This window comes from Ictalurus punctatus, chromosome 5, assembly GCF_001660625.3.
Source record: "Ictalurus punctatus breed USDA103 chromosome 5, Coco_2.0, whole genome shotgun sequence".
NCBI classification, from domain to species: domain Eukaryota; kingdom Metazoa; phylum Chordata; class Actinopteri; order Siluriformes; family Ictaluridae; genus Ictalurus; species Ictalurus punctatus.
Window position 1 is genome coordinate 34,629,774 of NC_030420.2, and position 17,968 is coordinate 34,647,741.

At 43.0% G+C, this 17,968-nt stretch overlaps 1 protein-coding gene and 2 long non-coding RNA genes across 4 annotated transcripts in view; 2 read left to right on the forward strand and 1 right to left on the reverse strand.

Moving 5' to 3' along the window:
- Nucleotides 1–17,968, forward strand: part of LOC108265849 (N-acetyllactosaminide beta-1,3-N-acetylglucosaminyltransferase 3) — a 56,754-nt gene that overhangs the window by 20,707 nt on the left and 18,079 nt on the right. The window lies entirely within an intron of this gene.
- LOC128632868 (uncharacterized) overlaps nt 1–17,968 on the reverse strand; it is a 52,152-nt gene that overhangs the window by 13,813 nt on the left and 20,371 nt on the right. The gene's annotated exons all lie outside the window — the stretch shown is intronic.
- Nucleotides 14,673–17,179, forward strand: LOC128632867 (uncharacterized). The gene is made up of 2 exons (XR_008396495.1): nt 14,673–14,852; nt 15,496–17,179. It is a non-coding gene; the product is annotated as an uncharacterized LOC128632867 (long non-coding RNA).

Here is a 17,968-nt window from a genome sequence, read left to right on the forward strand (position 1 = left end):
GCGAGGATCCTTATAGACTGTGGAACAGAAATGTACTCAGTATGTCTCCACCAATTTATTTCACAGCCATTTTTCTTTTTTACCATTATGGACGAAACATACGTCCTTAAAGGGTGAAAAAAACTTTTTAAAAGATGGCGTTGTTTGGATTCATCTGAAATAAGACTGTTCTCCACAAGCTATGCACATTCTGTTGAAAATTTCACTCATGGTTTCTTATTCTTGAGAATGATGAATGTTTCGGTCACATTACTCTCCCTCTGTGCCCATGTTCATTCTGACCCCTAGACGTAGAAAGGGGAACGTAACAGGAGCGAACCTTCCAGTGCACTGGAAGTTTTTTTGATTGAGACAGCCCTTAAAATGGCCGACTCCCTGATCAGTGCCCTGACTACTGAACTAGGGAGTTGATTGAGTCGCACCCTTGCTTCGGTCATGAATGAATCAGTTGTTTTGAACAAATCATTTGAATGAATGATTCATTGACTCACTTATTAAGACAGTGATTTGCCTCCACCTACTGGTGGTCTTACTTTTATATATAAAACTTTCATTTTGGTTTCCCCCCCAGCATTTCATACTTCTATAGGCTAAGTTTTATATTTAAAACATTAATCTCATAACATTATTTATGCAGTTGTAATTGCAGTGTAGATGCATTCATGCCACATCTGAGCTGCATTAAACACTTCAGATGCAGCTCCTGTGGCACCTCTGCAGTGCAAATATACTGATTTCATTAGATTAGTAACAACCCTATGGTGTCGTATTATTCTAAATACATTTATTGATTAAATTTAAGAATTTGACATAAAAGATTACAGTTTTAATAAGATTTTTTTTTTTTTTAAAGCCCTTATAAAGGTAAAAAGAATTCTAGAAATCTGTTGAGTATTAAACATCTGCATGAGTGTATGGGTATTAAAGTAAATAAATAAATACATAAATAAATAATTAGGTATGTAATTAAAAGATGTTCTACAGTATGTATCTATATTTTGCATGACTATTTAGCAGATGCCTTAGTTCAATATTAGCACAAAAAAAGTTTAATTTTTGATTTAGCCTCACAAAAGCACATCAACTTTTACTTAAATGGCTATAACTCCTGAACGGAATGAGATATTTCACCAAACTTGGGGCACATCTAAAATTACTCACTGTGACCAGTTGGTGGCACTCTAACAGAACAAAACATGAAATTGGCACTAAATGTGGAATCAATGGCCCAAACGACTTGATAAATAAATCTTGTAAGAATTGTCCTTGTCCAAGGTCCAATCATCGTACACGAGGACAATTGTGATTCTTGAAAAGCATGGCTGCCATTGGTCAATCAATGTTCAGCAGCTATTAGACAAGCTTTTTTTTATTAGACAAGGCCAAGATTACTTAAAATGATCTTCTTTTTTCTTTGATTTTGCTGCTTATAGGATTGCACAATATTAAGTAATATCTTTTAACATCTTTAAGGGCCCTAAACGGGTTGAACCCCGATAATATTTATTTATTTATTCGTTATTTTTTTTATTTATTATTGCAGTAATAAAAAACAAAAAACCATGTGAACAAGTAGGCTTATTGATATTTCTCTCTCTCTCTCTCTCTCTCTCTCTCTCTCTCTCCAATAACTGCATTTCAGTGCCTCGAGCCTCCATTGCTAGCTCTAAAATGACAATTTGGAATTAGCAACAGAGGCTTGAGATGGGATGTGTAATAAATTATATCCACACACAAGAGTGTTTTAAGAACAATAACCTGACAAATTTCTTGAAATAAAACATCTGAACAATGTCGTGAGGTGGTAACTGGGGTATAAGCGGAATAATTGACTCCGGTCCGTTGAATTATTAGAAAATAAAGCAGACCTGAGGTGTAACCGGGGTCTGGTTTGCCGGGGTCATTAGGGGCTACCCAGCCTTGGGAAGTTGTATTGTCAGCTTTAGTCGGGGGCTTGTCTTGTTGGGCCACTTTGTCAGCCTTTCTTGAGTGTGGAGCAATGTCCTCAGCGGAGCGACATCCTCAGCGAACCAAGGAGGCGGAGCGGCGTCCTCAGCTGTATAGGGATGCTGAGCAGTGTCCTCAGTCACGCAGAGAGGCTGCGTGTCATTCTTCACCGACTCTGCCGGCTGAATTCGGTTGTCCATGTCAGCAGACTCAGGCGTCAGCAGAACCTGTTTGGCCATGCCAACAGACTCGGTCGTGAGCAGAACCTGATTGTCTGTGTCAGCAGACTCGACCGTGAGCAGAACTTTGTTGGGTGTGCCAGCAGACTCGGGCGTGAGTAGAACTGGTTGGCCGTGCCAGCAGACCCGGGCATGAGCACAACTTGGTTGATTGTAACGTCAGTCCCAAGCTTGAGCATAACTTGGTTGGTCACGACGTCAGCTTCAGGCATTAGGAGAACTTGGTTGGCCGTGTCTGCAGACTCAGGCATGAGCAGAATGTGGTTGTCTGTGTTGTAACGCTCAGACAGGAACATGGCTTGAGAGGCAGTCTCTTTGACCTCGGACAGGAACTTTGCCTGATGCTGGAGCTCTGGAGATGATACAACCTCATGGGTCTTGTGCTGGGGCTCTGGGGAGAGGGTCACCATGTTGACCTCCGACTGAGGCTCTGGAGTTGAAACTACCTCGTGTGTCTCAGGTTGGAGCTCTGGAGATGAGGTCGCCACGTTGACCTCCAACTGGGGCTCTGGAGCTGAGACTACTTCATGGGTCTCATGCTGGAGCTGTGCAGGTGATGCCACCTCGTGGATCTCATGCTGCAGCTCTGGGTAGGAGGTCGCCGCGTTGACGTCTGGCTGGAGCTCGGCAGGTGAGACCATCTCATGGGTCTCAGGTTGGAGCTCTGTAGATGGGACAACCTCATAAGTCTGGGCTGGTGCTCTGGGGAGGAGGTCGCCTTGTTGACCTCCGACTGGTGCTCTGCAGTGGAAACCACCTCATGGATCTCAGGCTGTAGCTCGGGAGCAGAGGTCACCACGTTTACCTCCAGCAGGGGCTCTTCAGTGGAGACCACCTCGTGGATCTCAGGCTGTAGCTCGGGAGCACAGGTTGCCATGTTGACCTCTGGCATGGGCTCTGCAGTGGAGACCACCTCATGCATCTCAGGCTGTAGGACTGGAGCAGAGGTCGACATGCTGACCTCTGGCAGGAACTCTGCAGGTGAGACCACCTCGTGGATCTCAGGTTGGAGCTCTGGAGAGGAGGTCACCACGTTGACCTCCGGCTGTAGCTCAGCAGGTGAGACCACCTCATGGGTCTCAAGCTTGAGCTCAGCTCTTGCTCTCTTGTGGAGCCATTTATGGGTGTGTCAGCTGCCTTTGAAACATTCCTGGGAGCAGAAATATGATTTATGTATCTTGTTGACTGCACATTGGACACTGTATGGTGGCTTCTTTATGGCAGCCCTCAGTCTTGCATGCCTGCATCACCCCTACTGCCGCCCTGTCAGCCTGGCACTGGAGCTGAGCGGCAGAAACTGACCTGTCAATTCAATCATAAAATGTGTGGAATGTGGAATGGTAGATCGGGCTTGCTCATCACGCTGACTCCCCTCAAAAGTTCATCCAGGTTGCAGTTCTGCACTGGATTCCCAAACTCCTTTAGAAATAATTCTGCAAACTGAGTTACTTTGGTGAGGGCACTGGACCCTGTCCTGGCCAGATGCTCCACCCATTGGTAGGCAGGGCCATAAAAACATGACAAAATGAACCCAAGCCACTGCCTCTTGTCCAGCTTGGGATTCGTCAGGCTTGAAACATACATTTGGCAGTGGAACAGGAACAGTGGAACAGGAACCAAGAGAAGATTGGCAGTTCTCCCAACACTCACACTCTCTTCAAAAAGCTTTTCTTCTCTTCTCTGTCCCCCTCCTCCCCCTTCCCCTACCTCTCTCACTGCAGATGACTTTGCCACTTTCTTTTCCATCAAGGTTACATCAATCAGGAACCAGTTCTCAACCCCAGACATACATAGACCGGCTCCTCCTCCATGTAACTCCCAACTGGCTTCCTTCTCTCCCCTCTCAGAGACTGATGTCTCAAAACTCCTCCTCTCTAGCCATCCCACAACCTCTCCTCTTGAACCTATCTCTTCTCACCTTCTACAGTCCATCTCTCCCATGCTATTACCTGCACTCACACACATCTTTAACACATCCCTCTCTACAGGTCTGGGTTACCCCACTGCTTAAAAAACCATCACTTAACCCTGCTGCGGTTGACAACTACAGACCTGTTTCCCTCCTCCCTTTTCTTTCCAAAACCCTTGAAAGAGCCGTTTTTAATCAACCCTCCAATTTTCTCACACAGAACAACCTCTTGGATAGCAAGCAGTCTGGCTTCAAGAGCAATCATTCCACAAAGACTGCTCTGCTTTCCGTCACTGAAGCCTTACGACTAGCAAGAGCAACCTCTAGATCATCTGTCCTCAGCCTGGGCATAACTGGAACGGTTCTGTACTGGATGGAATCCTATCTCTCAGACTGATCCTTCAAGGTATTGTGGAGGGGAAGTATTTCTGAAACTCAGCATCTCACAACTGGCATTCCGCAGGGGTCAGTTCTGGGTCCACTGCTCTTTTCTATTCACACTACATCTCTGGGACAGGTGACTGAGTCTCATGGCTTTTCATAACATTGCTGTGCAGATGACACCGAGCTCTATTTGTCCTTCCAGCCTGACGATCTGTCCGTCTCTGCAAGAAACTCTGCTTGGCTGTTGGACATCTCGGTCTGGATGAGGGAACACCACCTAAAGCTCAACCTGGCAAAATCTGAGCTTCTCATCATCCCAGCCTGTCCCTCAATCAACCACAACCTCACTGTACAGCTCGGCTCACCCACACTCAAGCCAACCAGGAAGGCCAGGAACCTTGGGGTGATTCTTGATGACAGCTTGACCTTTACAGACCACATCTCAACACCTGCACGGTCCTGTAGGTTCATTCTGTACAACATCAAGAAATCAGACCCTACATCACTGAACGGGCTACACAACTACTAGTCCAAGCTCTTGTTATCTCAAAACAGGACTTCTGCAACAAACAACTCTCGAGACTCCCAGCCAGCTCCATCAAACCCCTTCAAATGATTCAGAATGCAGCAGCACGCCTTGTCTTCAACAAGCCCAACAGAACCCATGTCACACCCCTCTTCATCTCCCTCCACTGACTTCCTGTAGCCACCCGTATCAAAATTAAAGCCCTTGGTGCTCACCTACAAGACCTTGTCTGGAACAGCACCCTCCTACCTCAACTCTCTCCTGAAGGCTTACATTCCCTCACGCAATCTGCGTTCAATCAACGACCAACGCTTAGTAGTACCTACTCAGCGTGGCTCAAGGTCTATTTCAAGAACCTTAATACTAACTGTTCCTCAGTGGTGGAATGAACTTCCAACCTCAATCCGGACCACAGAATCTGTCACCATCTTCAGGAAACAGCTAAAGACCCACCTCTTCCGTGAACACCTAACCAACCCCCCCAAAAAAAAAAAAAAAAAAAAAAAAAAAAAACTCTGGCAATTTCACCTCTACTCTGCACACTTTGCTTCTTCTGGAACTCAATTAATGGATCTTGTATGGTAGCACTACTTGTATTGTTTTCTGCTTGATATCGCTTTGCTTGTATTTTCTCATTTGTAAGTCGCTTTGGATAAAAGCGTCTGCTAAATGAATAAATGTAAATGTAACTGCCTCGGGTAGTCGCACAATCCGTAATTTGGATCTGGAACCTCTATGTCAGTCCACTGGGGAAACTGGACTGACATGAATGGTGGCCAGACATCCTTATGTACACTGGCATGATGATCTCCTTGCTCTCCTGCTGCTTCCATGTTGAGGCGAAGTATTCCGTCATGTAATGGAGGCTGAGACGGAAGCAAGTTCAGGTATGGCAGTTTAATCAAACAACAACAAGTCCCAAGGATAAGGCAGAAGACAATAATCATGAACATGCAGTGATCAGGTGATCAGGCAAACAGCACAAACAGGGCAGGGCAAAGAGACAAAGTTGTAAACGTAAGCAAGGTCAAAACACCAGAATAAACAGACACGATATAAGGCTTGGTAATGACAGAGACAAGGCAACTTAGCGTATACTCTGCAATGACTAAGTGTTTGAACAGTCTCTTATATGTGTGGTGTGATTGTGAGTATAAGCAGGATGCAGGTGTGTGTGATTAGAATGAAGGTGTGTTCTGGGAATTGTGGTCCATGACGGCTACATATTCAATGCCCTATTTATACAGTCTTATCTTTAGTTTATGCCCAATTATCTCATTCTTTTGGAAACCCAATATGCTTTATTAACGTCTTTTTTTGATTCCCCTTAAACACTACTTATTGGATTTTAAAATACCATTAGAAGGAGCTTTTCTCGTTCTGAAATCCCCTTAAAACACATTTTCAGCCATTGGATATCCCCTTATCTTCATCTTTTTCTTTTGGGTATTTTAAACATTTTCCAAGGCCCTTACTGCCATTCCCACTTCTGTTAATCAAGCTGTGCGCATCTCATCGCCCGTTGTCCTGAACAATTTGGATATTTTCATCACTTCTTCATTATGGGTGAGATTTATTTTAATTATTGCTTAATGTTACAAATATTTCTTCTCTAATTCTAAGTATGTTTATATGCTTTTTGGTGCTTCTTAGACATTCTGTGAGTATGTGTGTGTGTGTGTGTGTGTGTGTGTGTGTGTGTGTGTGTGTGTGTGTGTGTGTGTTTCTCTTGAACATTTTTGTGAATGTGTGGGTGTGTGTGTTTTTCTCAAAACATCATATGAGTGTGTTTTTTTTAAATTTTATGCTTTTATCATGCCATGTATTGATACCTGTTTCCTACATTCTTTGCATGTGCTTGTACATGTATTTATGTAAATATATTTGAAGTGTTACCACTACTGTTTTATCAAATTTTTTGTCCTTTCTCTCTGATCTCTGTCCAGCTGATCAACGCCCACCTGCAGCTGGACTCTCTCGACTGCTCAATCTCACAGGCCTGGGTGAATATATATGCCATCAGCTGGCTTATTTGGCCATCGGTATTACAGCTCTGCTGGAACGTCTCTGCTCTTCACCTGTACCCACAGGGTTTCCTTATTCTCCCACTTATCGTATCATTCCATAGGTTCGGTGACCTATGTTCATGCTTCCACTCAAACTGAAGTTCAACTTCTTCCCATAACTTCTGTGGAGGGCTCGTTTATTCTTTCCTCTGATGATGATAGTAGCTTTGCTGCAAACACATCATATGACCTTTCACCTACAAATTACTCTCCTACAAGACCTATTCCCTCCCCAGAATATGTGTATGATAGTGATTCTCAATAAACTACATACTCTGTTACCCTCGTGTTTTCCTGTGTCTTAAATTTATTCCCACATTCCCCCTTTGAGGATCTCTAAGCCTCACTCTTCTCTTAATTTAAGGGATACCTATGTATAAATACTGCCTTTTTCAACCTTTGGCCACCATGCGTCAACTGTTTTATTGTTACTGTTATATACCCTGCGTGCAGTCTGTCCAATCTCTCCAGCCCTATATCATCCACTGCAGTGGAGTCCTCTACAATTGCCTGACCTGGGTGTCTCGAACAAATTTCGAGTTATCGGAGGTAAAAAGTCCACTCTGGTATTGCTGTTCCATTCAAAATAACACGGCAGCTGTAAAACTGACCTTTCACCAGGCTGAGCACGACACACATACCAATACACTGCCATGGCTTCTACTTGTGCAGATGACTAAGTCAAGGTGCTCAGGTAATTAGTTGATGTGAATTGATACTATGTTGTTATACTGTACATAAGTGATACAATTTGACTATATTCTGTTTACGTCAAGCACTAACAATGCTCCTATTTTTAACTACGTCCAATGATAATGTCCCTATAGCGTCCCTGTTTTCTCGGATAGGCCTTATTGACCACTACCTTGTATCTTCAGGACTCAAGGGTTCATTTGCTTTTCCCAAAAGAAGTCTGACCCAGGGGTGGGCGACAAAAGCTCTGAACCCAGTTGCGAGGAAAAATTCCCACCCTGCCAGCACTTTGTGCTCGACAGTGGCTACACCTGGCTCAGTTTTTGACAATATGTGTCAATGTAACCACAATACACATCATGATATAAGTATAAACATTCTAAGAGTCCATTCTGATCCATGCTTCATTGTTCATGGGGCTCATGCCACGAACAGTTCATCATGCTTTATGTCCATAAGGTGGTCCACACGGGGAACACCTTGTGTTATGTCCTTGTCCACCTCTACGGAAACGATGTCTTCGACCCAGATACTTTGCATATTGCAGGGGGCCGCCCTTGGGGAGAGGTTAGGCTAGCACTTACACATAGGGCATGGCTCATCGATCCTCTTTTACTATACTGAGTTCCAGGACCTCTTGTTTCTCCTGCGCCAGAAGTCCTGCCTTATGCAAGTACTGCAAGTGATGACTTGTGGTGTGAAGTCCAGTGAAGTCCGTTCTCTGCACCTAGACACTTAGCATACTCGCATATGCTAACAGCAAGCCTTGATCATGCATTACAGAGTGTAGCTTCAGCATTTTTTACTTGTTATAATTGCCATGCAATAACAACTAGTAGGTGTGTAAGTGACCCAATGTTTTCATGCCAAATGGGGTTATGCAAACATCAGTATAAAAATTTCCAGTATCATATAAGTAGATACCAGTATCTACTAGTATTAACACTGCATAAAATACCTGCAAGCTTGAGTATTCCAGAACATTTAACACACATTGTAATATAACCCCCCTCCCCCCTTTTGAGGCGGACATGCTTCAACCATAGGCGAGAAGGGAACGAGGGACCGGTTCTAAGGCTGGACAACCACATACTGGCCAGCAATGTTATTAACAGCAACTAGGATAAGGCGCTTGCCAAGGGGGATGACACAGCAGATAACACCTGCTGAGCAAAGAAACAACTATGGGTAACTGGTGATCTTTAATAGACCTACTTGTGCGGCCAATTGGACAGATTGTAGCATGCCTGCTCTCTGATGCAGAAAATCAGTCCCAGGTCACTGGGACTTGCTGCCTGTCGGCGTCCTCTGTGCTCTCCCCTCCTCTTAACTTGTCCACGTATTCTGTAGGATGGACCCGCCTGGGGGTCGTCTGGATCGCCATCGCTTGCGAAGTCTAGGTCTTCTTGATTAACTACAGAGTGTGTGTCATCTGCTTCTCCGGCGGGATGCAGAAGTCTACCTTTCCCTCCTTGATTAGGATGCTGGAGCCTATCTTCCCCATCCTCAGTAGGGCGCAAAAGTCTGCCTTTTCCCACCCCATGGCTGCAGTGGTTTAGGTCGTACCAGTGCTCCTTACCTTCAACCTTTACTGCAGTTGGGGTTGCTGCAACCACCTTAAATGGTCCTTCCCTTCGAGGGTCATTGAAGTGCTTCCTTTTGAATGTGCGTATGTACACGTAGTCCCCTGGTTCCACAAGTCTTTCAGGTGTGGTGACGTCTTCACCATGGATTGCCTCGTGCACCTGCGAATACAAATGCCTGTGGATTTGGGTTAGGTGGCACACATATTCCTGCATTTCGCCCTCTAGTTGTTCAAGAGGTGGGCCCTTGTAGGGACCCTGAGTAAACGCCAGTATTCCAGCATGATAACGACCCCAAACATGCCTCCAAGATGACCACTGCCTTGCTAAAGAAGCTGAAGGTGAAGGGGATGGACTAAACCCTATTGAGCATCTGTAGGGCATCCTCAAATGGAAGGTGGAGGAGCACAAGGTCTCTGACATCCACCAGCTCCGTGAAGTCATCATGGAGGAGTGGAAGAAGACTCCAGTGGCAACCTGTGAAGCTCTGGTGAACTCCATGCCCAGGAGTGTTAAGGCAGTGCTGGAAAATAATGGAGGCCACACAAAATATTGACACTTTGGGCCCAATATGGACATTTTCACTTAGGGGTGTACTTACTTTTATTGGCAGCAGTTTAGACATTAATGTCTGTGTGTTGAGTTATTTTGAGGGGACAGCAAATCTTCACTGTTACCCAAGCTGTACACTCACTACTTTACATCGCAGCAAAGTGTCATTTCTCCAGTGTTGTCACATGAAAAGATATAATCAAATATTTACAAAAATGTGAGGGGTGTACTCACTTTTGTGAGATACTGTATATGCCTTTGGTTCTGGAATGTGCCTTATAGGGGCTGTGAAGCTCTAGCTATCCATTTAGCTATTTCTGCCTCACTAGCCTCTTTTTGTATTTCCACAATTTGTTCCACATTATCCTCTTGCGGGTGTCGGATCTCTTCCTCCCCCAGGTTTATCAAGGCCATCATTGGTGCTGTTCCTAAAGCAGCTTTCTTTGCTGCCTCATCTGCTGCTGTGTTACCCCTAGTAACAAAAGTACCATCAGTCTTGTGAGCCTGACATTTCACGATCGCAAGTTCCGCTGGCAAGGTCATAGCATACAACAAGTATGATATAGCTGAGTAATTGTGGACCCATCTGCCCTCTGAAATCCTCTCTGTGCCCATATAGGCCCAAATACATGACATACTCCATATGCATATGCTGAATCAACATAAATTGTACAGCTTTTACCACATCCTAGTTCACACGCAGCAGTCAGAGCCTTTATTTCTGCCAATTGTGCTGAGCAGGGTTGGGGTAAAGAGAACTCCATTACTGTTTTAAATGAAAGAGGATCCACCCTAGCCTCTACGACAGCAGACCCAGCTTTATTCCCTGTATCAGCTCGAAAACACGACCCATCTACAAAGAACACATGTTGTGTGTTTGACAAGGGCTGATTCTCTATCAGGGTTTGCCAATGCAGGTGCTGACGTCAATGTAGCTTTGAGTGATTCAAATGCAGCTAACGCCCCAGGGGTCCAGGTAAGAGGAGCATTTGGCTGTGTTTGGTCTGCGCTTTTGATTAAATCACGGAGAGGTTGAACTATTAGCACAAAGTCACAGACCCATGGTCGGCTAAAACCCGCCATTCCTAAGAATGCAAACTTTTGTCGTACGGTTTGCGGTGCTTTCCAAATGACTTCCATGTGCTTAGGCGAAAATTTGTGGCTTGTCCCTTCTAGGACACGTCTCAAGTACTCTACTTTAGGTTTACAAAACCGGAGTTTTTCTCTACTCACTTTGTGGCCATTTTCAGATGGAATAGTTAACTCCTTTACCGAATCTTCCTGACATTGTTCTTTGGTCGGGCTACAGAGTAAAATGTCGTCCACGTACTGCAACAGGGTACTACGACAATTCAGAGTATCAAGGTCACAAGCTAGAACCTGGTTGAATATAGAAGGGCTTTCACAATATCCCTGGGGAAGTCTCATGTATGTGTATTGTTGTCCAGCATAAGTGAACGCAAATAGATGCTGCGAATCTGGGTGGAGAGGTACACTAAAAAATGCAGAGCACAGATCAATTACCGTTTACCACTTTGTTCCCTCAGGTATGTTTGATAAAAATGTGTGTGTGTCTGGAACAATTGGCATTTCAGGTACCACTATTTGATTGATAGCTCTCAAATCATGCATCAACCTCCATTTATCTGAATCGGGCTTCTTGACAGGAAAGATTGGAGTGTTGCAAGGGCTCCTGGTGGGAATCAATACACCTGCTTCGATTAGCCCTTGTATGGTTGGTCTTATACCTTCCCTAGCTTTTGAGGACAATGGGTATTGTCTTTGATATGGAAGGCAAATGTTCCCTTTGACTTTTATCTTTGCTAGCCCTCCTGATTCAACTAACCCTACATCTGTTGGGTGCTTTGTCCATAACTCATCTGGCACTTTTCTTAGCAGTTCTTGGATCTTTTCCTTCCTCTACCATTACCATCTGTTTTTGCCCTGCAGCTACCTTATGAATCACGACGCATGTTGCTACCATTGGGTCTACTGCTGTTACAGAGATTCGTATGAACTGCCCATCAGGTGACCTGTGTAAGTATGGGTTTTCAGTTGGTTTCCATTCCCTCACTTCCCTAGCCTGCTTAACCATTGGTCCTAAATCTTTAGATTCAAACTTATTTGCGACCATAAGAGAGACATGGGGGACTGCATCCTCCACTTGGTACCAATTTTTCAGTCTTTCTGGGAGTTGTACCATGTCTGCTATCCCTTGGGGCCCACTTATTACATTCAAAGTCTGTACTGCTGCTTTACATCCTTCTTTGAGTTCTTCCCACAACTGGGCAAACTCCTCAGAGAGAATATAGCAGGGGTCACTGTATAGTAACATCATCGAGTATAAGTTCCTGAGGTTCTGTAAAGCGTAAAGTCAGTATTTTTCCCGAGAAGCCCATAGTTTGAATTGCTTTACACATGAGGGGGAGCTGTGAGCCTTCTTTCCCGATGCTTGAATAGTAGCCCCTGTATCAATCATGAAGGGTACATTTAATCCCTTCCCAACCGACACCGGGACCGTTGGTTCTTGTTCCGGGTGCAGTGTGGTGACATACTGCATCAGCTCCCCTTCTGACTTCTCTGGGCCTCTTCAACTCTGGTGTGGGTTTGTCCCTCCATTTGGGCCAAACATCGACCCTCCAGGAGGCACTGGGGGCTGTCATTGTTGTTCCAACCATTGGTTCCCTCGTCTCTGTCCCTCGTCCCCTAGGGTCTGACCTCTCCTCTCAGCCCTATCCACATGATCTCCCCATGTGTACCTGGCCATTGCCTGTGGACAATTTCTCCTGCATTTCTCCTGCCATTGCCTGTGCCTTGGGTCTCCACATGTCCAACATCCTTTAGCAGACATGCTCTGTCTGTTGGGTCCTTGCATTGGACCTCCACGAAAGAACCCTCTGCCTCGGCCCCTGTTCCGAGGCATCAGTCCTTGGAATCTGTAATTCTGGGGAGCTTGGGGCCTTCCTGCATACATGTATTCAACAGGTGCTAGCTGCATTGTAGGTATCTGTACAGGAGCGTATGTCACTCGTGCTTGTGTCGGTGCTGCTACTGGGACGGCGGCCACAATTGGCTGTCCCTGAGGTGCCGTGGCTTGTGGTGTCACCATCAGCGCAGCTTGTTTGGCACTCTCTTTCTTCTTTTCCTTCTTTTCTTGCTTTGCTCTTACTATCTCTCCCAGCTGTACCTTGTACAGTTGGGTCATCAATGCCTCGGCTGCTTCTTTAATTTCCTTTTTCTTTTTCCTGTATTGATCTACATTATGTGTTACATGTGGTATGAATGAGTTCCATTCCATTGTATTCAGTCCCACTACGCCTTCAAATTTTTCTTGCACATCCTCAGGTAGGGCCTTCTGTAGCATCATGAGTGGCTAGACCGAATCCCTTTCTCATAAAATACCCAACCATATGTGTTCTAGTCTGATGAGAGCAATTCCAAAAGCTATAATAGTTCCATAATTACAAAAGGTTTGTTTTATCACCAAAAGAACACCATCTCCACGGTGAAGCACGGTGGTGGCAGCATCACGCTTTAGAGCTGCTTTTCTTCATCCAGAACTGGGGTTTCTATCAAGGTGGAGGGAATCATGATTATCTACAAAAAAAACAATGGATTTTAGTGCAGAACCTTCAGGTGTCTACTAGTGAACTGAAGATGGAAAGGAATTTCACCTTTCAGCAGGAATATGACCCAAAGCACACGTCCACATCAACAAAGGAATGCCCAAGCCCAGACCTGAACCCAACTAAAAATCTGTGTGGTGACCTGAAGCGGGATGTGCACAGGAGACGTCTTCACAATCTGATGGATCTGGAATGTTTTTGTAAGAAAGATGGGGAAAAGATTGCTAGCTTGGGAAAAAAAAAAAAAAGTACAAACTGTAACTCGTGGACTTTAAGCTAATGTCGTCGTGAGAGACGGACCGCTGTAACCGCCAGCCGCAGTTTTCACCGTGGAACTGAAGGGACAAGGGCTGTGGAGAACTGTGCTAAGTAGCACAGTAACTACACTTGCTTAAGGAGGGACTCTACCGCCAAACCTGCGTCGCTGAATCAACTATTACCTGCTGGAACCTTACTTGCAGCGGATTCATTCACTCAGCGCGTCTCCGAGTCAGATGATTCTTCTCTTCGTTTTTTTTTTGTATGTGCACCAACTCACGGGCCCCAACAGAAAACCCAAGCGCTTAGTAAAGGTTTTGAACATTTAACAAAAAAGGGTTTAAGTTGTTATATCCAAACTATACTGTTTGTGGTGTTTAATAAGTAAGAAAGGAATATTTGAGTTTACTAATCTAAATTTGCCTTATATACATTCATACAGTTTGAGGTTTTTTTTTGAGTTAAAGCATAAGGAAAATAAACTTATTTTTGTTATACATATTACTTGGCTGCATTGAACTTTTCTTTTCCATTTAATAAGGTCTGTATATATTTGACATAGTTATATTTGTTTCTGGGGAATACCCATATAGCTCATAGTGTGTGAGTGTGGTGATTCTTCAGTGGAGGCATCGCACTGTTATTTTCTTGATTAAATCATTTATATACATGTATGCCTGTGATGACATCATCTACTGGTAGACAGAGGTTAGCCAATTCACCATCAACTGCTAAGTACTCAGGATCCTGTTACTTTAAAACCATTTAAAGTAGTAACCTTATCTAATATTACACTTCTAGCGCCAGGAAGGGGTTATTTTATTACTATTATTATTATTATTATTATTATTATTATTATTATTATTATTATTATTATTATGATCTCCTCTTCCTCTGTGTGTTTTTTTCCTCTTTAGTCCTCCCCTGCTTTCTCTTCGCCACTCTTTTCTACTGCAGGAAGATGGGAACGTTCTCGTCGTCTCCCTTTTGTTCTCCTGGAGAACCCATCATGAAGGACTCACAGGATCCGCTCATACCATCGGGAGACACAGAGGCACACGCGGACAAAGTATGACACACGTGCTGATTAGAGCTGTGATAATCGCCCGATTAATAGATTATGAAAATAATCGTTATTTGCAGCTGTAATTAGTAGATCTGTAAATATGTAAGGAATCATTGGGCCGTTGGATTACAAGAAAAATAATGCACACTCCAGGTGGTAATACTGTGAACAAGTGTGTGTGTGTGTGTGTGTGTGTGTGTGGGTGTCAGTATGAAACGAGGGGAGGGAAAAACCATGAACAAATAGGCTATCAGTGTCTATTTACTTTACTATTTAATTATTCTCTTCATTCTGTTTATTTATTTCTATATTTGTTTGTCAATACTTTATTTATTGAACTTAAACTGCACGTTTCCATTCATTGTAAAGTTGGACACTGAGAAGGTAGATTAAATGCAGGGGGCTGCTTGTTAGATCGATTTTTCCTGGTGACGATACGGAGAGGTCCGAATGCGGAGATGGAGGAGGAGGATGAGAGCTGACCTCTTTCCCAGCCCTGCAGAACCTTTTGGTTATTTGTGGGAAATGAAAATGTTCTGTCACTTTGTTTTTGATGTTAAATCTGTGTGATGTGGTGGACAGTAGGCTTCTCCGTTATTTCAGCTAACCTAACAATTCTGAATTGTGGTGTTTTTGATCTTCACAGGACAGCACGTTCCCTGTACCTGTGTGAACCAGGAAGTGACTTCAACAGACGGGAGTGACCGAGACTCGTGTGTGTGTGTGTGTGTGTGTGTGTGTGCGCGCGCGCGTGTGTGCGCGTGTGTGAGCGTGTGTTTGTGTGTGTGTAAGACAAAATGATGCCCCCATTAATCCAAATGAAGTGAAATGATCTGAATGGTTTAATTTATTTATTTCTGTCTTTATTGTACTCATAATCTGTAAACAAATCTTCAGTGAGTCAGATCTAAAGATCAGACTCTGTCATTTTATTTGATTTTTTTTCTGAATTACTCTCGGATCTTTGGGGCATTTGTGCTTGAATATTCCAGTTTAATTTATTCTCCATTTTTGAGATATTGGCGCTTCTGTAATCGCTGCTTCATATATCTGAATCTCAATCAGCTCTGTAAATGACTCTTTTTCAGATTTAATGCGTTTTTATCTTTATTTTTTGACCGTATTTAATTCTGAATATTTTACGATTTAAAACCGGAATCTTTAGGACATTTTGGAGGAAGAATTGCGGCTCATAAATTGTTTAACGCACACTTAGTTTCTAGGGTGAGCGCATTCTATAATAGATTCATATGAATCATTTGCAATTGATTCTTTGCCGACTCTGAATGTGAATCAAAGTAAACGTGCGATGAAACAGTCTGGATGGTTTAATGTAATTTAACCTCTGTTTAATTTAACCTGGCTATTATGTGAATGATTTCATCTGCATATGCAAATGAATCTTCTTCTAATTGCTCACTGAATCACTCTCGTGTCACTTCAGTTGTTTTCTGTTTGCTGTTTTCGAATTTGATTTTATAAATGGAATTGGACACAGATGATCCTAAAGTGATCTAAACAGCTCTATGAACGTTTCTTGTGCGCTGGAAGCCGAGTGACGTTTGTAAACGAATCGTTTTGAAGTGACTCTGAATCACTTTAGGGTTTTTATTTGTTTAAGGTACGTAGTGAGGAATCCACCTCGGTGAATCAAAAGGTTTCATTTTACAGCAATGACTCGAACTCATGGAAATGATTCTTCTGAATTTGTTTGTGAACGAATCTGTTTTACGTACCATGTATATTATAGCTTTTCATTTTCATCAACCCATGACGCTTGATTTTGGAGTGTGTAGTGTAAATATGGATCAGATTTTTCAACTTGTGCCTTGTTACTGAATGCTGAATACACTCCTCCTGAACTACTGGTGGAACAGGATATATTTGACTCGGTCGGTGATTTGAATGTAATGTTATATTTACAGGACTTGTGTAATTGGGGAAACCAGTCAAACAAACGAACAATTATTTACTTAGCACTTTTAGTCATGTCAGTAAGGTTAGTTTTGTTGATTTGAAATGTTTGTGGTTTGTTTATGATGTTTTCTTAAAGGGCTGGAGTTTGTCACTAATAACTGATTAAGCCACACTTCAAAGTGTTATTGTATTGTATTTCTTCTGAGTCTGCACTAGGGTTAATGAGTGACTACAGTGAGGATGTGAATGTTACAGAGCCTGTTTTGGGGGCTGGGACAATGCTGTAGGGTTATTTATTAGTTGAGAGATTAGTATTTATTTTTTTGTTTCTGTGGCTCTTCCTGCTGAAATAAAAAGCAAATGCTGCGGCTTTATTAAAAGCCAGAAAGTTGAATAAACTGTGTTTTTATTTATTACTTTTTTTGCTTAATGTAATAATTTGTAAATTATGTTTTAGTCTGATGACAAAGTAGATTGGCATGTAAGTTGTGTGTGTGTGTGTGTGTGTGTGTGTGTGTGTGTGTGTGTGATTTTGGTGTTAGTGGATATTTATATTTCCTCGTTATTTTCTCCCTCGTGTTCACTTTTATTGAAGAGGTTTATTTATTTTGTGTTTCAGTGCATTCATAAACTATTCAGACTGTACTGTGTTATAGGTTTCATTTAAAATTGATTAGATTAATGGCGACAAATGTTTTTAAGCGTAACAATCCATAATGACAGTGGAAACTCTTTTTTGCAAACGATCAGGGCGTGGCATTGAAACCACAATTCGAAAACTTTGAATGTTGTCAGGAACACAGAGGGTGTGTTTGTTGTTGTAGTTTTTTTTTTTTTTTCTTTGTAACATTAGCATTGATATGGGAGTTGTCCAACATTGCATACATTTTTTTACAGCCCCATCTTGATGTCTTCTGTGTTTGCGTAGCTCTCATATAAAACAAAATCCAAGATAATACAAAGGCAGTCTGAGTAAACACAAAATACAGTTTTTAAATGATAATATTATTTATCGAAGCAAAAAAGTTATCCAATACCATCTGGGCCTGTGTGAAAATGTATTTGCCCCCGCATTTACTAATTCCTCAAATCTATGAAAGTGCAGTGATAATGGTGTTCAGCTGGACGAGACACAACCAGACCTGATTACTGCAAACCCTGTTCAATCACATCTACACTTACATAGAACTTTTTCAAAGTTG